Here is a 25,473-nt window from a genome sequence, read left to right as displayed (position 1 = left end):
AACGTCACAGAAAAACGTGATAAAATATCGGACTTATTATTACGTTTTTCTTGATTAAAATTCATAAATATGTTAAATAGATAAAAGCAAATGTTTTTTGTTAGTTCTAGATCTGTCTTTATTTAGTAATTAGACTTTTATAATTTATCTTGAAACTAGTACACGACCCATTTCACATACTTACTGTTAGATAGAAAAGAATCGATCGACCTAATATCGACTGAGACATCACTATAGATGCTAATGAACGTCACAACACTGGCTTACGTACTTTGACAGATCCAATTTGTTACCGCGCGTTGAGACGATTGTAAAATGTTATCTTTATTGAAATATAATCACTTATTGTACTGAACTAATCGTTCTGTTTAACAATACATACATAAATACACCCCTATTTCCCGCGGCTTCTTTTCGACGTAAATTATTGTAGATTTGCCGCATATGGTATTCACTACTTGGCTAGACAAATAGGGAGCATTGAGGGCTCTCACCCGGTACAAAATTTAAGACAACAGTCCTGTGGGTGCCCAGTTGGGCGCGAACCTCGGCTCAGGGCGTCGTCTGAGCGCATTATATTTGAAATAATTAATCGAACCTAGTGAGCAGACCGCGATAAGCGTTGAATAAGGGAAATCGTCGATGAATCGTCCTGTAGTGCCAATACTCACGAGGATAAACAGAGACTATGGAATTGCATTTGCTTTTGCTTCGATCCTGACATACTTCAAAACCTCTTCTTCTTTACATATTTATTCATCAAAATACGACTTGGTATGCTTTTATGATGAAGTCTCGTCCGAGATTTTTTTACGATTTCATTTGCTCTTCATTCATTCTCTCTACATGTAGGAATGATCGAAGCATACCTTTCTCATTTTATCTATAATCTTCTTCCACACCTTAACATAATTATTATTTGACTTATCCCAGTGGTATCCATAGTAGTGTTCCAAAACAAAAATTACTTTATGTAAAAATAATATGGTTTGTAATCAAATCACACATTCCGCTACAATCGTTGTTGGCAACCCCATCATTAAATTGTTTTTTTTTTTTATTGAAATGTCAACATTTTGTCGCTTCACTTCCGTTTGTTCTTGTGCTCCATTGAACTGCTGTTTGTAAACGTGAAACGAATTTAAATTATTAAATTCAGCGCTTTCTACGGCATTTTGGACGTTTTCTTCTGACTGACAATAATCAAACAACTGGCCCTCTACAGTCATTACGAATATCACACCACAGAATTGATGAAAAGCTGATTTCCAGACAGTTTTTACCATGACTGCACTATACAAAAAAAAAATCGCGCGACGTAAGCCACTCGCCGTAGCGGGAATCGCCGTTCGGGGAGTCACTGTCACCGCAATAATTCATCCTAACAATCGTAGAATTACATTTCCCTCGCGATTCGTTAAAATGAATTGATTGTTAAGTAGTCATGTTTCCAAGTCTGCGGTTTGAAGATTACTCATATTATAGGAAAAAGTAAGAATTTGTTTAATCATTCATGATGTCATTTTTTTTCAATATATTTAATTTCATATGTGATATTCTACCGCTTAAGTAGTCTCGAGGTATTCAGGTATTACTCATCGACCGGTTATGAATCTATACGTATGTTTAATCTCCCTTCTATTGGACACTGTCTCATTTACAGTCAAGTTGACGTTGGAGGTATCTGTTTACTTCTGGCAATATTTTCAACTTGACTCTTCTTCTATCGTGTGGGTTGTGAGGTGGATTACCAACCCCATCAACCCTGGTGTTCTCATTATCACTGAACCCCTAAGATGATTAACATGACTCATGTAACGACTACGTACTTACATTAGTAAGTAATAACCGGGACCAACGGCTTAACGTGGACAATCAGGTGATCAGCTTGTAATGTTCTGACCAAACTAGGGATCACATAGTGTTTTTTGTGATTTGTCCCCATCGGGATTCGAACCCGGGACCGTCGGACCGTGACCACAACAGACAACCACTGAACCACAAGTCAAATGTCAAAGTTCAACATTTTCTACTACCGTTAACGTTTTGTCACCCACAAAACAGTAGTATGTTAATGTTATTCCTGAACCACAAACACAAGTTACAAATATTTGTTATGGCTGACGTACATGAAAGAAATGACGTGTAACATCTGTGTAAAGATTGTAAAGTAAACGTGACGGACCTTGCAAGGTCAATGGCATATTGTTTCTGTAAAGTAAACATACAATATAGCCAAGCTGATTCAATCAGGAACGATAAGGCGCACCTCTGATTCTAGCTACGGTTGTCGATCAAATTTTTGTAAGGACTACTTACTGATGTAAGTAAGTAGTCCTTACGTGAGCCATGTCAAGGGCCTTTGGCGGCTCAATAGCAACCCTGACACCAGTGTGAGGTTGGTACTCCACCTCACAACCCACACGATAGAAGAAGAATGATGTAGAAAATATTTTCCTATGTTTTCATTTAGCCATAACTTTTTACTGACAGCATATTTTTAACAGTATTTAGTGGTCTATTTCGGTAAATAGATCTCGTTGGTGGTGGACATTTGGACCACTTTTGGTCAATCTCCTTTGCGTGGGATTTTTCTAATCACTTATACAAGTAATTACTTTAAAAAAATGGAGATATTCTAGCGTAGAATAAAAAATAGAATTCTACTTAGTAACTAAATAAATATCGAATTATTTAGAGCTGTTTAAAAATAATCCTTCTGATGCCTAAAATCTTCCTTTCACTAAGCACCGTTAGCCAAGGTGACATTAGAACATAATAAAGTATGAATCAGCTTGTATTGGCGGAGTCAACGCTGGATATTTGTTTATCGATTCAGATTATTTTCACCTACACAGTTGAGTCGGCTAGTGGGTGTCATCAGAAAAAAGTAGTAATCACTTATAGGCAACCTTTGGGTACAGACAAAAAAAGAATTCAAAAATATTTATTTTTCAAAATTGGCTTACAAAGTTAACGCTTTTTGAACGTCAAAAAATTTAATTACATATTATGTAACTAGCTGTAAAACTACTACCACATCGGAATCTGTAACGCTGAGGGAAAGACGTGGCCAGAAAACCTCCCAGCACAGGGCCCTACTGCTTGAGGTTTTCCTTTCTTTTCTTTTTTTTTAATCCAGTTTGTATTACATAATTTATAGACTTAAATACAAGGGTATTCCAATTACAATTGGTGGAAGGAAAGTGAAAAACGACACGTTCGATATCCTAAAATAGCTTTTGTCCTAAGCTTCGCTCGCGATATATTCGAGGTAACACGGATCCCTTTTTGCTGCATAAAGTCACATTTAAAATGTCACCCCCTCTTTATATGGGTTGGGGGCAGATTTCCAAATAAAAAAAGAATGCACGATTTTTTTGTTAGTCACAAATAGTCCGGATACCAATTTTTAGCTTTCCACCTTGAAAATTGTGGGTTGCTCCATACAAAATTCCACCCGCAATTTTAGGTTCTTCTTCTTATCGTGTGGGTTGTGAGGTGGAATACCAGCCTCATCAACCCTGGTGTCAGGGTTACTATTGAGCCGCCAAAGGCCCCTGACATGGCTCATGTAACGACTACTTACTTACATCAGTAAGTAGTAACCGGGACCAACGCGCAACGGCTTAACGTGCCTTTCGAAGCAATTTTAGGTAAGTTGGCGGTTAAAAAGGGACAAATAACAGCCTATGTCACTCTCCACGCCTCCGACTATCTCCACTTAAAAAATCATGTCAATTCATCGCTCCGTTTTGCCGTGAAAGACGTTTATTTTAATTATTGTTTAATTCTTATTGGGGTGGACAAGTCTACACACTTGTCAATTGACATACAGTAGGTAGGTACCTATACACACAAACTCTCGTAAATATCTGATGCGTTAGTGGTCAAACTAGTTTCTAACAAAATTATCAGTATTATTATTATTATATTATGAGGAAAATGTAACAGAATATTAATTAAAAATATGTTCTGTGCACGATGTTTGTGTATCTACACAAACCCAAACACTTGCCCCTAACGGGATGAGAAGAAACACAAGTAATCAGAAGGCCTACGTGGTCCAGTGCTTGAGCGTTGAAGGCACGATCCGGAGGCCCCGGGCTCGAATCCCGGTGGGGACATACTCATAAAAATCACTTTGTGGTCACTGGGTTGATCACCCGATTGTCCGAAAGTACAATGGGAAAGCACGTTAAGCATTCCACACAGCCCATGTTAAGGGTCTCTGGCGGTTCAATAACAACCCTGATACCAGGTTTGATAAGGTCATCCACAAAAGGAAAAAGACTAACAGATAGCTGGTAATTTCAACCTGAATGAATACATGAAAATATAACCCGGACAGATCAAATAGGCAACTCTACTATATACCCGACATCTACACTCGTCTAACTAGTATATGACAAGAGTATGTTATATGATCTTCTTTCTTTTTTCAGGTATTACATGATGACTGGTGAACAATGCTGACATTACCAGCAAGAGTAACAAGACAAGACCTCAATAATCAATATCTGATAATTAATACACATAATAACGGGTTCTTACCGCGTTTAAAGTAGGGATATGAGACTCCCGATATTTCGACACTGTTGCAACAACCCCGAACCCGTTATTGTGTGTTTTAATTATGATAATAACCGCGTAAACTTAAAACAATATTGGCCCCGATTCCTGCAGACACCGCCTAATTTTATTTTAAGTTATATCCGTCATTTTCATATCCGTCGAAAAGGAAAGGGACGGATGATTCACAGCTCTTAATTTTTGCCAGAATGAGTAAATGAATGAATAACCCGGGCGAATCAAAAGGTACGTCGCTGGTATGCAATCCGTTTGATGTGCTGTCTACTTAACTGTGTCGGGTTATTGACGGATGTAAAATTTTTAGACGGTTGGTTTAGATTTGTGCTTAAAATTGACGTGTGTTCCATAAATTTTATGCTTGTCGATTACCCGTCCCTTTCCTTTTCGGCGGATAAGAAAATGACAGATATAACTTAAAATAAATTAGATGGTATTTACATGAATTAGCACCAATATCGGATAATGACAAAAAATCTCGCATACTTCTTTGTTACCGCACCTCCTAACAATCTTGTGTCAATCTAGTCGATATTTTGACATCTACCCTCTATTTTGTCAACCTTGCTATTACGTTTCGGCTACAATAGATGGCGTTAGTGTAGCTACACCATTCGGTGATCGAAATTATTATAATTGTCATAGATAAGGGGCCGTCCATTAATCATGCGGGGCTCGAGAGGGGGGAGGGGTCCATGAAGAAATTACGAAATATCATAAGGAGGGAGGGGAGGTGTAGTAATATATCACGAGTATTTATTTTTTCGGCAAACGCGCGATACTGAAAAGCGGCGTTTCGTGGAATTATTTTGGTAGGTACCTACTAAAAATACACGTGATATAGGATAGGGGGGGGGGGGGGTTAGTCTCAAGACTTTAAAGGTTTTAAAAATGCGTTCTCAAGGTTTTAAAAATGCCAAAAAACATCACATGATTAATGGACGGACCCTAAACTAAGCTAAATGAGCTCTATACCTTTTTGCCTCTACTTTAAAGTCTACAGAACCTACAAACAATAAAAAACATTATAAACCCTTCCTATTTTCTTTAGGTTCACTCTGGGTCTGAAATTGGCAACTTCGTATTTAAATATTATTTACACTACTTCTCATTTTAAAAAAAAAACCGACTTCAAACGCAAAACTAAAAAGCAATAAATAAATTTACTTCGCACAAAGTAATTAGTACGTATTTTCAATTAGTTAATTAATTTTATAAATCTGAAGTCGGTGCCAAGGAAATGCTACAACGAAGTACCGATTCTTATATTTTTCAATACTGATTGTTTTGTAATTTTTTGTTTGACATTGTTTTGTAATTGCTTTGATATAGGTATTAAACAATATTGTGTGTACATAGTAATTTGATATTGTAGTAGGGTTGTTGTAGCATTTACTTGGCACCGACTTCAGATTTATAAAATTAATTAACTAATTGAAAATACGTACTAATTACTTTGTGCGAAGTAAATTTATTTATTGCTTTTTAGTTTTGCGTTTGAAGTCGGTTTTTTTTTTGTTAAAAATTTTATTTTATTTTACGATTTTAAGTGATGGTTAGACCGAGCAAGGATACAGACAGATTTTCTGATTTATATTGATATATAATAATATATGATTAGTAGTGATCACAATTATTATTGATGAACATGTTTACACACACACACACTCACACACGCGCACACGCACACGAGCACACGCGCACGTACACACGCACACACACACAGACACACACACACACACACACACACACACACACACACACGCACGCACACACACACACGCGCACACACACACACACACATACACACATGTGGTTGTCAGTGGATGCTGCTATCATACACACTCACGCACACATATAGATACAGTAGATTTCGCGTGGTTCGCTCGCTGCTAAAGCAGCTCGCGTGTCCTGTTTATTCGAAACTGTCCCTCTTCGTATGGCGGCCATCTTGTTTTTTCGCCATTTTGTATTTTTTTCACCGGCCATTAAATTCGACCAAGATTTAAATAGGTTTCGTGAAAAAAAAAATTGGTTCAGGTGCGATAGTTTCGCCAGGCCGTAGGATGTCACCCTGATGCGGAGCAGTTTTCGAAAATCGGGAAGTATTTCCATACTTAACATGACGATCCGATCACAACCCCGATATATTTTTTATACCCCGAGACATTTTCTGAAAAAACAAAATTGTGTATGGCGGCCATCTTGTTTTTCCGCCATTTTGTTTTTTTTTCACGCGCTATGGAATTTGACCAAGATTTAAATAAGTGCTCTGAAAGAAATATTGGTTCACGTGCGATAGTTTTGCCAGGCCGTAGAGTATCTCTCTGATGCGGAGCAGTTTTTGGTGACCAGAAAGTATTTCCGTACTCTACATGACGTTTTGAGTAAGCGCCCCATACATTATTTTTACCCAAAGGGGCTTCTTCCAAAATCGACAAAATTTTGTATGGCGGCCATCTTTTTTTTCCGCCATTTTGTTTTTTGCACCGGCGTTTGGATTTGATCAAGATTTAAATACGTTTCGTGAAAGAAAATTGCTCCAGGTTGTATAGTTTTGCCAGGCCATAGGGTGTCTCCCTGATGCTGACCAGTTTTCGAAGGTCGGGAAGTTTTCCCGAAGCCTAAAGAGCGATCCGATCAATATGACTTTACAAACGCACTAGTCGCTCCTACGATTTTTGAAAATTCCCCTCGATTTCTCTGGTCTTCCATCATCAGATCCTGACTTCCTTGACATGGGACCCCCTTGGGTATATCTCCTTTCAAACAAAAAAAGAATTATCAAAATCGGTTCATATACGACGAAGATATGCCCGAACAAACATAAAAAAAAAAAAAAAAAAAAAAAAAAAAAATATACGGTCGAATTGAGAACCTCCTCCTTTTTTGAAGTCGGTAAAAAATTGACAGTTCTAAAACTAATTCCGTCTCTGTCTAGCGCCTACCATAATTAAAGGACGGAACTGTATATAGACCTTCTTCTTCTTCTCGTAAACCTTTTATCCTCTTTTGGGATGTAGAGCTCGAATGACAGATTTCCACTCCTCGCGATCTTTTGCAGCTTAGGTAGCTGGCTCCCATGACACGACGAGATTATCCGTGCTTATGAGATACGTATTCAAAGCAGTCAGATTAAAATAAAATTTTGCATCTGCCAGAATTACTTTTACTAAACTAATAGAAAGAAAGAAAGATAGAATGAAAAAAATATTTATTCGACATACTTATATCGTTTTCAATATACAGGGTGTTAGTGACATCGTAACGAAAACTTTGAGGGGTGGTTCAGGCCATGATTCTGAGTTGATATCAAGTAGAAATTTCCGTCGCAAAAGTATGGATTGGAAAATAATTAAAAAGAAAAGAAAAATTTTCATGATTTTTTTGACACGAAATTCCACTTGATATCAACTCAGAATCATGGTCTGAACCATCCCCCTCAGTATTCGTTACGGTGTCACTAACACCCATACCTACTTATAGGGCTACCGTATACTACTTGTACGGGGTGTAAGTGTCATCGTAACGAATACTGAGAGGGATGATTCATCTAATTATTCTGAGTTAATATCAAGTGGAATTTTCCATCGCAAAAGTATAGAATTGAAAATAATTTAAAAAAACTAAAAAAAAAACATGAATTTTGCGACAGAAAATTCCACTTGATTTTAACTCAGAATCATGGTCTGAATCAACCCCCTCGGTATTCGTTACGATGTCACTAACACCCAGTATACCTCTACATCTCATCAAAAAAATTGATAAAATGTCTGGTAAGATGTATCACAAAAATATTCAATACTAATATTAAAATAAATATTTGTAATTCCTAATTTTATATGCCGAATTAAAAAAAAATATTAAACTTGTGTTTTGTTTCGTTTCGTCGTAACAATTACTTTTTTTATGAGGAGTAGGTATATCGTTGTTACAAAATATCGTCCGTCCGTTCATATTTAAGTAGTGAATCATTTGGTTGGTGATTCACTGATTTCCTTAGTCACTTTAAGATTATTGATTGTATCCTCAAATATTTGGATAACAGTCTATCCCTTTCGATTGTAAATGAATTATTTATTCACATGAATTGACCTGGATTGTCCTTAAACCATTTAGTGTAATTTCTTATTACGTATAGACAAACTGAGTGACTCATTTATCGTGTCGCCTTCGATAAGCGATGTTGTGCTGAAGATACTGGAGACTAAAATGGTACTTACTGATTTGGGTACACACCCCCTAATTTTAAGTTATACTTGTACTCACTTTTCTATTATTAATGTATTTATTAGGTAAGTATAGTACCTACTTCAGATGTTTTGTAATTATTTATTTGTATAATTAAATGTTGTTTTTTGTTTCTTTTTGTACTTTTATGTATTAAATATAAGTTTAATGCTAGTATAATTATACTTACAATGATGCAGTAATGGTGTTATTTTATTGCATAGATAAGTTCATTTGTTTTTCATAACTAAGTCAATCTGGTTTAATCCAGTTTGGGCATTTGGCAGCTCAATAATAACCCTGACACTGACACCAGGGTTCACCAATTCATCTAAAAAAGCAATATTGCAATTTGTCATTTGCGCATATAAAAGTGAGTGCGCAATGAAAACGAATGTCAAATAGCAATTTTGCTTTCTTTAGATGAATTGCTTGTAGGTATGTGGCCATTTTAGCCCCCCAGGTCAGGATCATCCTCATACCCACACGATAATAGAAAAATCTATATCAAATATCAAAAAACAGTAAGTACCTTACTACAGTAACATAATATTATGTAAATATATGTGAAATATGAAACCCGGCAACAAAAAAGGTTATCGAATAAAATATCTCATTCGAAAGGAGTTGACAGTAATAGCCCACAAATAAATTGAATCGTCGAATCAGCGCCAGTTGAGAAATGAATCCACCAATCAGCGTGGACCGTTTGAATTTATAGCCAATCAGCGTCCGCTGCAGTGGGCTGCAGTAAATTGTCAATGCCGCGCATTTAGTAATGTCAACAGTGTTTGGCGGGAAATGAAGTTAGGAAAAGCAAAATGGCTGAGTGTTTTGTTATTGAATATTATGTAATAGCGCGTAACAGCTTTCAGCCTGGATATACAAATGCCTTCCCAAACACTTCACAAAAAATGTGATAAAATGATAGAAAATCTAGTAGAATATAATGTCTTTTCCATTACAATTTTTTTTATAATTGTTTACTTTTTTTACAGAAAACTTTGCAGGCACACCTAAGTACATTAGATAAAGTCATAAATAAACCACGCATCGCCGCGGTGCTTTTTTTTTAAAAGACCCATACCTCATACCAATTTTTATAAGCCAACTAAGATAGAGTTAGCTGGCAAGTGGCCATCTGGCCTGAGGACGATTTTACACTTTTATATTTTTTGTAGTCAACTCGCCTGAACGATTTCATGAGACAGTTTACTCTCTGCAAAGAATAAAGGACCCATTCATTATCGTGATTTCCCACATAGATAATATAATTTACAACATTTTAGGACCAAGTTACCCCTTTGTGAAAAATCGTTCGGAGTAAACTGGCCCAATTTCATTTCATTTCATTCAGGTGAGTAGACTATAAAAACTATAACTGGACCTGTCAAATATCCAGGTTAGGTAAGCGGACTCTGTGAAAAACGGGATAATGCTAGAGAGATGATGGGACTATAAAAAAATATAAAATGTGTAAACTCGTCCGCAGGCCAGGTATTAAGTGGACGACTTGCCACTTAACAGAAAAGATAGGCATCTCGACGTGTTCTATGTTTTTTATCCATCCCAGTCCAGCATAGAAGTCCAGTCGATAAGTTATGAATATGTAGGTATGTACAGTCATGAGCAATATCATGTACCCACTTTAGGACCCTGTCGCACTATCATATTTGACATTTAATGAGACTTACGGTTTAATTTGTCTAAAAAAATAATGTGACATGGTATCAAAGTGTATACATATTAGTACTCGTGACCGTAGGTATGCACAAAAGGTTCAGTAGTCAAACAAACGAACGGCACAAGTTATGGGTCTCCCGGGAAGAAACCGTTCCGACCCGGGTCTCGGGGATCCACTATAATTGGTATATATTGCGGCCCACGTCGGAAACTTGTGTGGGTTGTATTTCTAATTATATTAAAAACTATGCCCGTATATATTAGTCAATTAAATGGATTCCGTTTTTAAACAAAATTACTAACGAAAATAAAGAATAAACCTACTCCCATATGGATGGATATAATATTCCTATAGAGGTGCTGATTCCAGTAAACACCATCTAATTTTATTTTAAGTTGCCTTTCTGACATGTTAACATCGTGAGAAAACCCCCATTCCCGGGAAATACATTTTCGGAAGTAGTGACCTAACCTGTATTGGGCTGGTTTTCCATTCGCGGGTTGGAAGGTCAGACAGGCAGCCGCTGCTGTAAAAAACCGGACCTGTCAAATCTTCAGGTTAAGTAAGCAGACCTCGTAAAAACGGAATAATGCTAGGGAGTTGTTGACATGTGACTATCTTATACTCCGAAAAGGAACCTTTCCTTACAGGTAATCGACAGGCATATTTACGGAACACACGTCAATTTTAGGCAGAAATTTTAAACAACCCTGTCAAAAATGTATATTGGCCAATAACCCGACAGAATTAAGATGGCAACGTACGTCCGCTTGCATTTCATTGAGATGCCTCCTTGATTCATCAATACATTCGCTCATTTCAAAATTAACAGCTCTTTCCTTTTCGGTAAGAAAATACCAGATATAAGTAACTTATAATAAAATTAGGTGGTGTCAACAGGAATAAGGCCAATATAATATCCACACTATCATTTCGCCAGCGACTTATACAATATTCTTCTTCTTCTACTTATCCTGCGAATTGTGAATGGTGTAATCGTCCCAACAATTGCATCATAGTGGGCCCAGTTACCCATTATCAAATTAGAAAAGGGCAAACTCGTCCCTGGGCCCAGTTTAAGACTGGGACGAGATGTCCCCTAAGCCAGATCGACGACCGACCTCACCAATCGTGGTACCAGGGTTGTTATTGAGCCGCCAGTCCTTGATATAGTTCATTATAACGACTAAGTATGTACTTAATGAAGTAACCATGTATATTATGTATAACCAGGAGTATGTAAATGAATATCGCTGAAATATCACAAAAAATATCATATCCATGAATATTTTCACCGGCTAACGAGGAGTGTGGCAGATGGAGCCTTTACAGATAAAATAAATTTAATACTCATATAAAAAAAAAACATTTTATCTCACTGCGGTGTTTCATGCCTGCAATTAAAAACATGTGTGGTAATTGATTTTACGTTATTACTGTGATGTTGGAAATTCCCGACGTTTTTATGGCGTTATTTTTTTGTATATTTGCTTCGGATGGCATTCACTATTTGGCAGCATAACTGGAGAGCGTTGCTTCGTACAAATAGCCTACAACAAGCCTGAGAGTGCCCAGTTAAGCGCGAACCTCTGCTCAAAGCGCTGTTTGAGCGGATTATGTTAGAGCGAACAGTTCACAAACACTATCTTGCCTTACTATTTTCGTATACTGCTTGGCCGGACAAAATGAATTTCATTAAATGCATCTATTTTTTCTTCATTCCCAGACAAGCAGAGAAGTAACCATTTAAATCCAATGGCTGATTAAATACGTAATTATTGTCCTTATCACCAGGTATTAATCGAAACATACTTCGTCGTGAAGACCTAATTTCCCGTCGTATGATTGACGTGGCGAATGCTGATTGCCTGATTCAATCATGGACGAGCTCTCATTGGCTAATAACTCGGCTCTCGGGCTGTCTACTCCAATTTGATTGGTGGACGCTTGTTTGAATATCGAACTCGACCTGTATTTGAATGGGAACCGATAGTTCGCAAACAAAATATTCTGGTATTGGATATCTGTTCATAGATTATAAATACTGTATTCGAGGTGGCAATATGAAATATGCAGATGGAGTTCACACAGCCATATTTTTACATTCGTTTGTGCACAAAATTCGGCTTGGTTTATGATGCAAAAAGCCATGTATTACATTCGTTTGTGCAAAAAATTCATTTTGTATTCACTTCATTGTGTAGCCTTTCATTCTCAGCATGATAACATAACATAAGTTCGTGATTGTATCCCAATGGGGTAGTCAGAGGTGGATCCATCGGAAGATGAACATGATGAAAAGTACCCACACCTAACCGAGCTTTTTTTAGACCAACATGGTAGGTGATGAGCCGTATCACCGCGCTCTATAATGGTCGAGCCAACTGACCATGATATTATATTAATAACAAATCATTTATTTCCGGCTACGAAGGCCTTATGTGTGAATGAGAAAGAATAATGTGTATGGGAAGTCGACGTTTTCCAAAACCTGGGGAACTTTTCGGGGACGGATTTGCGTAGACAATTTCTCTTAGGCCGCGATCCATTGAAACCGAAGCGAACGAAGTCACCCACACAATAAAAAAATACATCATAAAAGCATACTTAGTACTTAAATAAGAAAAGAAGAAGATGTTTAAAGCATGTCAGGATCGAAGCAAAAGCAAATAGAATTTCATTGTCTCTGCTTATTCCGGTGGGAAATAGGCACTACAAGACCCCGATATTGACCCCGCCGGCGTGGTCGACGTTTTCCCTCATTCAGCGCTTATCGCTATCATCCTACTAGGAACGATTAATTCTTTCAAATAATAAAGCCCTCAGACGACGCCATGAGCCGAGGTTCGCACCCAACTAGGCACCCTCAGGCTTGTTGTCCCATGTACTGGGTAAGAGCTTCAGCGCTCCCCAATTTTCCCGCCAAGTAGTTAATGCCATCTGCGGAAAATATACTATAAGTCACGTCAAAAAAGTCCCTTCGGCCGCCATCGCAACCACGTTTCGCAACCAGTTGCAAAGGAAGAATTTTACTCTTTTGTTGGCAACTAGTTGTGAATGAAGAATGTTTTGTCCTAATACGTAACCAGTTGCGAATATGTAATCCATTCTCCACCATGGCAACTAAGTTTCGCAACCAGTGTCAACTTATGACGTGAAAACTTAGTAAACAAAGAAAGAATGTGCATAAATATAATTTCCTTCGAAAAAAGTATAACTTGCGTCCAATTTTATAACGTTCATTTCACAATGCCGACAACCTAATAAATATTTGTTTCAAGAAAGTATTACGCGTTCCCACCACAAATCATAGACTGGTTCCTCCTAAGCGCGGGAAAATCGACCATCTTGCATTTTCAAAGTACCATTTATTTCATCGTCCTTTTTCTTACATACGTTAACGGCCTTCGTGGTCCAGTGAGTTGAACGTTGGGCTCACGATCCGGAGGTCCTAAGTTCAAATCCCGGTGGGGCCGTATCACAAAAATTACTTTGTGATCCCTAGTTTGTCCAGGACATTACAAGCTGATCACCTGATTCCCCGAAAGTAAGCTGATCCGTGCTTCGGAAGGCACGTTAAGCCGTCGGTCCCAGTTATTACTCTTACTGATGTAAGTTAGTAGTCGTTACATGAGCCATGCCAGGGGCTTATGGCGGCTCAATAGTAACCCTGACCTCATAACCCACATGATAGAAAAATAAGGGGTATGTTTGTTCCATCGTCTGATAGAGTTGGTACTTTCTTTTACTTTTCTTCCCTAGAACACTATTTCACTAGGACGCCATGTATGCGCAACAAATTTGTTGCTGGCAACTAAATCCCTAATAATTTCCCGCTAGTAGTACCATGTCCTTGTGAATTAGGTTACGTAGTTATCATCATCATAGGCTACTTGACAACCTAGTCAAATGAGATACTTTTTACGAAATGTCAAAACGATAGTTTTCTTTGGTGTTTGTATGGAAATACTGTCCTGTCATAAATAAAAGCGGTCAAATGACGTACTCATTATTACTTAATTCATAAACATTAGCCTAGCATTATCCCGTTCACAACACATCATAAGATGATACAACATTAAAGTGTTTGTACTATGAATCAGTGCATTAAAGTATAATATAAGTTACATAAAATCACTGAAGTTTTCAAATTCATCACCTCTCTTGCGTTATCCCGTTCTGGCGTGGTCTTACCTAACCTCAAGATTTGACAGATCCGACATTTTACAGAAGCGACTGCCTGTCTGACCCGATAAGGATTACGGAAGATTAAGGAAGAAAATTCGTGCGTTATGTCGACGCTTCTTCATTTAAATTTCAAATCACGATTTAGGTAAGAATTTTTAAACATCAAAGTGTATTACAATAGGCCCATGGAGGACGCTTAGAACACTCTTTAGGAGGGCTGATAAGGCGAGTTCGACTCGCACTTGACCACTTTTTTATCTCGAGAACATTCTGTGTTCCCCGCCATCCAGACAAAGGGATTTGAAAAGACTTCCCACAGAGCTACCTTCCCTTTGTGTTACCTACGAATAGGGATGGGAAAGTATAAATACAGGTGTTAGTGACATCGTAATGATTCAGCGGGGTGATTCAGCTCATTATCTGAGTTGATATCAAATGGAATTTTCCATCGCAAAAGTATAGATTTAATTTAAAAAATACATTAATTTCAGACGGAATATTCTACTTGATATTAACTCAGAATCATGATTGTTGTTAGTATTAGTGTTCATGTACCTCTAACTACCCCAGCTTATATTATATTATACGTTTAATACTAATTTTCGATGTACGTTAAGCTGCAAAACTCCAATCAGTTTCTTGCAAAGTAATAAATTAACTGGTTGCACTTAAGACCTCCTGGTTACGTGTTGTTTCTGTAATAGACCAAAAACACCTACAAAAACATAAAATTTATAATTATGACAACTAATGGTTAATAATTTCACCACTGTTTACAAATAATTCTCTGGGTACAATGACTGAAATTTAGCTCTTTGATTGTACGTAACTCTGACTATCCTAGTTTATGTTATTTTTACGTTTTATAATTTGAAATGTACTTTTTTTTGGAAAATACTATGTATAAAGAAGTAGCTGTTATCAAGTGGAGTGGCGTATAACCATGATCTCACCTTAGGGCCTAAAGTGAACACACGGCATACAAAATGACTATTTTACTCTAGTTTTGACAATGCAAGCTTCCGAAAAAGGACCTAGTATGATTCCGTGATTCGGAGGGCACCTTAAGCCGCTGGTGCCGGCTGTGTCGAAAAAAACATCTCCATGGAGCAACGTGATAGATTATGCCCCAGGTTGATTGAGGGGAGGCCCGTAACCAGTAGTGAGACGTAAATAGGCTGTTTATGTACAGTCATAAGCAATATCATGTACCCACTTTAGAACCTTGTCGCACTATCTATATTTGACATTTAATGAGACTTACGGTTTCATTTGCAAAAAAGTCAATGTGACATGGTTTCAAAATGTATACATATTAGTACTCGTGATCGTATTATCTTTACTCTTCGTTTTGTACGTAGTAATGCGGTAAAATTACACCATCAAAAAGCACGCAATGCAATGGTATTAAGAGATACTATATCTTCTTATCGTGTGGGTTGTGAGGTGGAATACCAGCCTCATCAACCCTGCTGTCAGGGTTATGATTGAGCCGCCAAAGGCCCCTGACACGGCTCAGGTAACGATTACTTACTTACATCAGTAAATAGTAACCGGGCCCGACGAATTGACGTACCTTCCGAACCATGGAAGTGTAAGATATTTTTTTTTATATTGTATGTGTTTGTTGTAATAGTTTGTTAGGTATATTGTAAGTAAGTTATAGTCCCACTGTTGTTTTAGATTGTAATGTAGTTTAAGCTTGTTTTTATTTATTTTTTATTTCCAATTTCCAACACAATGTAAAGTTGTTACAAGGAATAAATGAATATGAATATATGAATATATACGGATCATCTTACTTTCGGACAATCAGGTGATCAACCTGTAATGTCCTAACCAAATTAGGGATTACAAAGTGATTTTTGTGATATGTCCCCACCGGGATTCGAACCCGGGGCCTCTGGATCGTGAGTCCTACGATCAACCACTGGACCACAGAGGCCGTTAAGAGATACTGTATTAGGTACCTATTATAATACTCGCTTCCCTATTCCAACCCGGCAGACAGCTTTGCAAGCTTACTGTATAGGTAAATTATAGAGGGTGGAAATGAAAACCAACGCGGAACAATAGGAATTAATCACCCTTTATATCGAACGATAAATCCTATTTAATTAATATAGCATAAATAAGATTTGATTTGATTGAGAAACTTGACTGTCTTTATTGTGACGTGACTTATTGTACTTTTGCCACATATGGCAATAACTACTTGGCCGGACAAGTGGGGAGCGCTGAGTGGTCTCAGCCGGTACAAAATTTAAGGCAACGTGGCTAAGGGTGCCCAGAAATTTAAGGTTGTGAAAATTATCGTGTATTTGAATTCAGAACTCTCAAAAGTACTATTGTTGGTTTGTTTTGGCGTGAACAAACATATTGCTAATTGACATTAAAATTTGCGCATATAAAAATAACTGCGCAATGTTTTTTTTATATGAAATGCTTCGATGTGGCCTTTTTAACCCCCTGTTCATATATACCTCCCGTTCGTATGTACCTCCCGTGACACTTAGGGGGATTGCTCTAAACAGAGTGAGTCAGTTTAAATACCTGGGTCATATACTTACCGAGGATCTAACTGACGATATGGATATGGAGAGGGAGCGTAGGGCGTTGGCGGTACGATGCAATATGCTGGCTCGCAGGTTTGCACGCTGCTCGATAGATGTGAAAATAACTTTGTTTAAGGCCTACTGCCAGTCATTCTATACGTGCAGCCTGTGGGTACGGTATACGCACAAGACCTTTAACGCCCTACGGATTCAGTACAACAATGCATTCAGGATTCTACTGGGTTTTCCGAGATTCTGTAGCGCATCAGGCATGTTTGCCGAGGCACACACAGATGGCTTTCATGCTATTGTGCGGAAAAGAGTTGCCTCAATAATGCGGCGTGTGCGCGGGAGCCCCAGTATAGTCCTGAAGGTGTTGTGTGACAGACCTGATTGCCCAATATGGGCATACTGGACGGACCTCCATATTATACCAGTCAAGCCGGGATATGGTGTCCGCCGGTAAAATCGGGTCTGATAAATTTATCATATTTTATTTTTGTTGCTTTTGTTTGTTTTATGTACCTGTTACTAACATTAGGTTTAAGTTACTTTGTACTTACTAACATCTATGGATTTCAAATCCGAAATAAATTATTATTCATTCATTCATTCATATATGCTACCAGTCCAGCATACAAGCATCTCAGCAGGGGATAACAGGTTTAAATAATTGTTACGCACCCTTAACGTATGCACACCGCTATATAAGCATCGTCCTCAATTTCAACATGCACAAGTAAACTGCTGACGCGTGGGAACGTGTCCCGTCAACGGGCCACATGACGACAGCAATCGCCACATCGAATTTAATTCCTCGTGTTCTGGCATTCTTGTACCTAATATCGGACAATTATCACGTCTATTGTATTGTAATTCCTTTATAATTAAATTTATTAGATAAAGTTTGCTTTTTTTTGAATCCTCCGTTGTGACCACGCATAATTTAATAAGAATAGTCAAGTTAAATTGGTGGTGATTGGCCTTGGGGGAGGCCTATGCCCAGCAGTGGGCGTCATACGGCTGATGATGATGAGTCAAGTTAAATAACATAAGCTCACGACTATATTTCCAAAAGGGGTGGTCTGTGGTAACCACGCTTTACCTAGCTTGATATTAACCACAGTAATAGATCGACGTAAAAGTGCTATTCATCATCATCAGCCCATTAACGTCCCCACTGCTGGGGCACGGGCCTTCCCTATGGATGGATAGGGAGATCGGGCCTTAAACCATCACGCGGGCCCAGTGCGGATTGATGGTTATTAACGACTGCTAACGGAGCCGGGACTAACGGCTTAACGTGCCTTCCGAAGCACGGAGGAGCTCGAGATGAAAACTTTTTTTTTGTGGTCACCCATCCTATGACCGGCCTTTGCGAAAGTTGCTTAACTTCAACAATCGCAGACCGAGCGCGTTTACCGCTGCGCCACTGAGCTCCTCAAAGTGCTATTAAACCCTTTAAAAAAAGATTACCGTCTTCTGTCCGTCCTCCGTTTGCGAAAGTTGCTTAACTTCAACAATCGCAGACCGAGCGCGTTTACCGCTGCGCCACTGAGCTCCTCAAAGTGCTATTAAACCCTTTAAAAAAAGATTACCGTCTTCTGTCCGTCCTCCGTCGAGTCACTGCGGCAAAGCTATAAAAAGGTCAAATTTTTTTTCAAAGATGGCAACCCTGATTATATTACCTGCATGCAAAGCAAATCCCTTCCGCTTCGGTCCAAAACATGACATTGCGACAGAATTTGTTTTGCAAAATACGTTTGGGACATTTCCGGATAATGGACAAAAGAATCTGATTATGCATGCAGGACTGTATTCTACTGACGGTATTTTAATTATACGTACGGCCTCTGTGGCCCAGTGGTTGAGCGTTGGGCTCTGGAGGTCCTGGGTTCGAATCCCGTTGGGGACATATCACAAAAATCACATTGTGATCCCTAGTTTTGTTAGGACATTACAGGCCGATCACCTGATTGTCCGAAAGTAAGACGATCCGTACTTCGAAAAGCACGTTAAGCTGTTGGTCCTGATTACAGGACGGGTTAGGTCACATACCTCCGAAACGCATTTCTCGGAAATGTTGGTTTCTTCACTATGTTTTTCTTCACCGCTGAGCACGCGATAATCATTTATGATCCAAACATGAATTCGAAACCCCTATTAACCCTATTACATAGTTAGCGAGTATATAATGTTCTTAAACATAGCCTATGAGGGATGTGTGTACATATACTATACATCTCTGCCTACCCCTTCGGAAACACAGAAAACAAATTTGAAAATCATTGGTTTAGGCCCGCGCTTGGATTCGAACCTGCAACCTCACAGTGGGAGTCAAGCGTTGTTCTTCCACCTGGGCTTAACACCACAAAAAAGATGATCTTTAAATAAAAAATAGGGACTCAGCAGGGACTTAGTCTACAAGCTTTGCTACGCCGTAACACGTTGCTACGAATAATTCATGACTGCTACGAAATGCTACGACATTTGTACGCATTGTTTGAGAAAGCGATAAGCGACTTCTAGCAAAAAAAAGTGATTATGGCAGACAATTTACACTTGTAATTCCTTTGGGGGTGGGTAGAGCCATGAATTACAAGGGAGACAGAGTTTGCAGCTACACCTGATGGAAGTCCTACGACACACAGTGACAGTTACTGTTTGACGTGTAAACCGCTGAAGCGATTTGGATGAAAATTGGCAGACAGATAACATAGAACGAAAACCAGGGACGGATATGGAGACTAAGGTACCTTCCAAGGGTGTACTTTAGAGTGCGTCGTATACCATATCGCCACTTTATAGTGAAAACCACGTGGCTTATGAAAATATCACATTCGGATATGATTTTTGTTAACAAAACCTCACAATCGTTGGCTCAATTTTTACCCGGATTGAAATGATCAAATCAAATCATTTATTTGCAGTAAATATGGTACATTGGTTGTTATATATATGTGGTATATAGAAACAACACGGGATATTTTAAATATCTTTACTCTTTATATTTTAACAAAATCCTCTAACCCGGCCGACATCGCACCATAGACTCCCCTTTCTTACTTTTTAAAACTGCCTTACGTCCCATTCATTAACCATCTTCCATTCATACCATAAACAAATAAAATACGAGCCGATACGAGCGTGTTAACCATTACACCTCGAATTTCCTAAGCCTAAACCAAAATCCTTGAACATTAAAACAGTCGATCCATCCCAGGAAGCGGAACGCGGCCACAAAATGTAACCCAAAACTTTAACAAAACCGAGCCGAGCCAACTTTAATATTGAATCAGGATTGCGTAGCTTTGCTTAACGACCGCTTATTTAATTTTTGATTTTGTTAACTCATGACCACTGGTTCAGTGGTTAAACATCCAATTTTGGGTTTCTGAGGTCCACTCCCGGGGAAGAGCGGTGAATATCCTCAACATCCTTCGGATTAGAGCGTTAGACTCACGATCTGGAGGTCAGGGTTCGATTCTCGATCGTGACATTGACGAAATCACTTGACAGTGACAGCACGCTTGAATCACCGGATTGTCCGAAATGGTAATATTATTCCGTGCTTCGGAGGACACGTTAAGTTGTTAGTCCCGACTATTAGCCATAAAACAACTCCAGCAACCCGCAGTGGAGCAGCGTGGTGGAGTGTGCTCCATACCCCCTCCGATTGATTGAGGGGAGGCCTATGCCCAGCAGTGGGACGTATCGTATATAGGCCGTTTATGTTTGTTTTACGTATAAGTGATCGTTTTTCGTTTGCTTTTTTGACCCTGTGATAAATGGAATAACGCTGATGATGATGAATTCTTCTGACCAATGAAAGTCCCCTGATATAGCTCATGTAAAGACTACGTACTTACATAATAATAAGAATAAATTTATTGTCAGTAAAAGTTTACGTTTTTCCTTTAAGAACTAGGCAATTATGAATATTGCGAATACGGGTAAAAGGAAATGGCTCAGCTTGTGCTGTGATGGAGCCATGTTATGGCACCATCCAGCGCTGGAAGCGCTTAGGGTTGGTTGGTTACATCAGCAAGTATTACTACTTACCAACGAATTAACAGCATTTAATGTGACTTTTAAAACACGGATCATCTTACTTTCGGACAATCGGGTGATAACTGTAATGTCCCAACCAAACTAGGGATTACAATGTGATTTTTATAAGTCCCCGCAGGGATTCAAACCCGGGTTCCGGATCGTGAACTCTACGCTCAGCTACTGGACCATGGAGGTGATGAATTTAAAAATAATATTTCCAAAAGTGGCTGTGGGTTTATATTCTGTAAGTATTAGGCCGCCGATTGTACTTATGTTGTGTTTATATGTACAATAAAGTATTTTTGTATTGTATTGTATTATTAGAATGTCAATCTGTCAATATATTGTAATCGAATACACAATAGAACAATTATTTTTCTAGCTAGTAATTACTTTAATTTAAAACTAAAATACTTTCACATCACTAATCTAAGAGCCACGCTCTTGTCGGTGTAGCATTCTCCATGCTACTTTTTTAAAGAAAAATAGGGCAGTGGTTTCCCTCTTGCCTTCCGCCTCGCAGTACTCTGTCTGACGCCAGTGTGGTGGCGCCCAGAGTAGTCTATTTATCTAGACAAAGCCGTACTAAGAACCAGTCCTCCGCCTCTGAATAGTACTGACAGTTACTGCTGCCCCTATCCTTGGGCAAGGGTTCTATGTTATACCTCGTAGGTACCATCGGTACTAATATACTTTAAAGACCCAAAAAAACTCCAAAGCGAATTATTTATAAACACAATCTTTTAAGAGCTCTAACACGTTCAGCATTCATTGTGGAAATAGGTTCTCTCCGGGGATAGAGGGCTCATAAACAACGAGATTTGAAAAAGAACGAAGCTGATCCCTGACTTCAGTACAAGAGGCTCACTACGAGGCTCTCTTTGAGGCTATCGCAAATTTATTCATTGGATAGCGGTCGCTACCAGCCTGTTTGCAGTTCGCTGCAAAACCGCTCTTTTACGCTTTTGCTAACTTAATTTTCCCAGGCGTTTATTTTGAATGCCGTTTATTTTTGCTTTTTAACGAGTCTAGTTTGGATTGCATGAAAAATAAGTTTATTTTTTGTGAGCAAGGTGTTTTATTTTCATTTATGTTTATGAGGAGTTAGTCTGAAGTATGTTATAAGTGTTTGAAGCTTAATTTAGGACATAAATTAACCATTAACATAAGCTGGAATGATAGGCAGCTGTTTTGTGCGATGGGAAGGATGTATGAAGAATTATCAACATAGTCTTCTTCTATCGTGTGGGTTGTGAGGTGAATTACCAACCTCATCAACCCTGGTGTCAAGGTTATTATTGAGCCGCCAAAGGCCACAGACATGCCTCATGTAATGATTACTCACTTACATCAGTAAGTAGTAACCGGGACCACCGACTTAACGCGCCTTCCTAAGCACGGATAATCTTACTTTCAGACAATCAGGTGATCAGCCTGTAATGTCCTAACCAAACTGGGGATCACAAAGAATGATTTTTGTGATATGTCCTCACCTGGATTGGAACCCGGGACCTCCGGATCGTGAGCTCAACGCGCAATCACTGGACCACAGAGGCCGTTGATCAACATAGTTACTACCCTTAATTCGGAACCTACATTCGTTGTCATTTTATATGTGTACTTACTTACTTAGATATTTAGGAAGACGTCACGTCGACACCATGGAAGTAAGTATTATGGCTCAGCACATTCAGTGATTTATACTTACTTACCGATATAGTGGTCATCATGCCCCTAGTATTATCCCGTTTTTCACAGGGTCCGCTCACCTTACCTGAAGATTTGACAGGTCCGGTTTTTTACAGAAGCGACTGCCTGTCTGACCTTCCAACCCGCGAAGGAAAAACCAGCCCTATACAGGTTAGGTCACATACCTCCGAAAATGCATTTCTCAGGAATGTGAGTTTCCCACGATGAAGGAAAACCCTTCACCGCTGAGCACGTGGTAATCATTTATGATCCAAACATGAATTCGAAAACGAATTCGACAATCATTGGTTTAGGCCTGTGCTGGATTCGAATCTGCAACCTCAAAATGAAAGGCAAGCGTTCTACCAACTGGGCTACCACTGCTCCCCGCCGGCGGGTCGGCTGGCTACCGACTTAGTGATAAAATATAATTATCAGTAGATATTATAAGTGCCAATATCTTACGATTTATGGCTCTGTCATATTTATGGGTACAGGCCTCCCCTCAATCAACCGGAGGGGGTATGGAGCATACTCCACCACGCTGCTCCACTGCGGGTTGGTGGAGGTGTTTCGGTTAGTAGCCTCGGACCAACGGCTTAGCGTGCCTTCCAAAGCACGGAATCATCCTACTTTTTCGGACAATCAGGTGATTCAAGCTTGCTATGTACTTACCAAACAAACAAAGGACAGTCTCACATAGTGATTTCGACAATGTCCCCATAAGGAATCGAACCTGGACCTCCTGATCGTGAGCCCAACGCTCTAACCACTAGACCACCGAGGCTGTATTAAACATAAAAATGATCATTGTAGAAGCGATTGCGTTTCTACAATTTCTACTATTAGATATATTTAGACTACTTCTCTAATATATAAATATGATGATAAAGATACCTACCTACCTATATAGATTTAAATTATTTTATAAACATACTTACCTAATATAATATAAATGTAAAAATGTAGCTTAATTATATAGGTACGTAGGTAGGTACTTAAATTACAAAGTTCATAGGTCAAGTACCGAACCCATAAATCTTACTCCAACGTGACTTTGATAAGTGGTAAAAAAACCAAGTAATTAAGTAAGATACGGCCCCTTTCAAAGAAGCCAACTAAGTGCCACGCCGTTCCGCGACAGAATGTGCAACCGCTAAGGAAAAATATAATTAGATTTCTCCACTCAAGGGGAAAATGACGCCCCCAAACAGAAGACGGCACCATAACGTTAAACTTTCCAAAATCAATAAACTGTGTAAACATTCTAAGCAGACGGTAATGTTTCTTTCGGCCGCGCACACGCTCATTCATTCTAGCCGAGGTCCGAACACACACACACACACACACACACACACACACACCCTGAAAACGCATCGACAAAAGAAAACCTCGTTATCACAAATCTAAATCGGCCATTACAAGCGTTTTCTTCAAATAATTCGTCTGAACTACTTACGGTTGGTTAGAAGCGGTTTATTCCAGAAAAATCCGGTTTTCTTTAGCACTTTTCTCCTTAAACGTACAACTTTCGGAACACTCGCGGCGAACGTAAACTGTCACTAACACTCAACACAGTGATCGACAGGGGAATTATCGATGGATGGCTTTTTTGTGGGTCGGGAATTAGAATTTTGACGGGGCGAGTGGAAAACGCGCGACTCGGCTCGGCGTCAATACGCGGACTGAGCGGCCATGACAGTTTTAGCAGGGGTGCGTACGCATGCGCCCTGCGCCCCGCCGACTCCTTAAGGTCATTCCCCATTGTTCAGTGATGAGGGTAGAAAATTGATGCCAGCCCAAATTGGAAGCGAAGAAACCTTTTTAAGTTTCCAAATCCCATTTCGAAATGCCTGATTTAAAATGGCAGCCTTTTTGCCGCATAATTTGTCAGTTATTCCTTCCTTTTTTTTTCACTAAGTGCGGACGAAATATCCTGATGAGAGGTTTATTTTCCTTCGAGGCATTACGCGTTGCGTTATGACTGCAATCTTAGGAGGGGTGGTAATCCAAATGTCAATAGTTGTGGCCAAGTTAAGTCTTCTGTTTCGCTTTTCTTTCAAAGTATTTCATTCCAGTCACGTTTTTGTTTATCAGCGAGGATCAGATATCATGTAATAAGTACATAGGTACCTAACTTATGTTAATTATGTTCATGTATCTTAATATTAATTGTTATGCTATTGTATATATTGTATTGTAATATAATAAAGGGAGCTCGGTGGCGCAGCGGTAAACGCGCTCGGTCTGCGATTGTTAAAGTTAAGCAACTTTCGCAAAGGCCGGTCATAGGATGGGTGACCACAAAAAAAAAAGTTTTCATCTCGAGCTCCTCCGTACTTCGGAAGGCACGTTAAGCCGTTGGTCCCGGCTGCATTAGCAGTCGTTAATAACCATCAATCCGCACTGGGCCCACGTGATGGTTTAAGGCCCGATCTCCCTATCCATCCATAGGGAAGGCCCGTGCCCCAGCAGTGGGGCCGT

At 39.1% G+C, this 25,473-nt stretch overlaps 1 protein-coding gene across 1 annotated transcript in view; it reads right to left on the bottom strand.

Moving 5' to 3' along the window:
* LOC126377509 (pikachurin-like) overlaps positions 1–24,632 on the bottom strand; it is a 250,069-nt gene extending 225,437 nt beyond the window's left edge. The window contains exon 1 of the mRNA XM_050025256.1: positions 24,449–24,632. The gene's annotated coding sequence lies outside the window, so the exon portion shown is untranslated. The remainder of the gene's footprint in view (positions 1–24,448) is intronic.
* Positions 24,633–25,473: the final 841 nt, after the last annotated feature.

The sequence above is a fragment of the Pectinophora gossypiella genome, chromosome 23, assembly GCF_024362695.1.
Source record: "Pectinophora gossypiella chromosome 23, ilPecGoss1.1, whole genome shotgun sequence".
NCBI lineage: Eukaryota > Metazoa > Arthropoda > Insecta > Lepidoptera > Gelechiidae > Pectinophora > Pectinophora gossypiella.
Note: the sequence above shows the minus strand (reverse complement) of the source record. Positions and strands in the feature narration are given on the sequence as shown.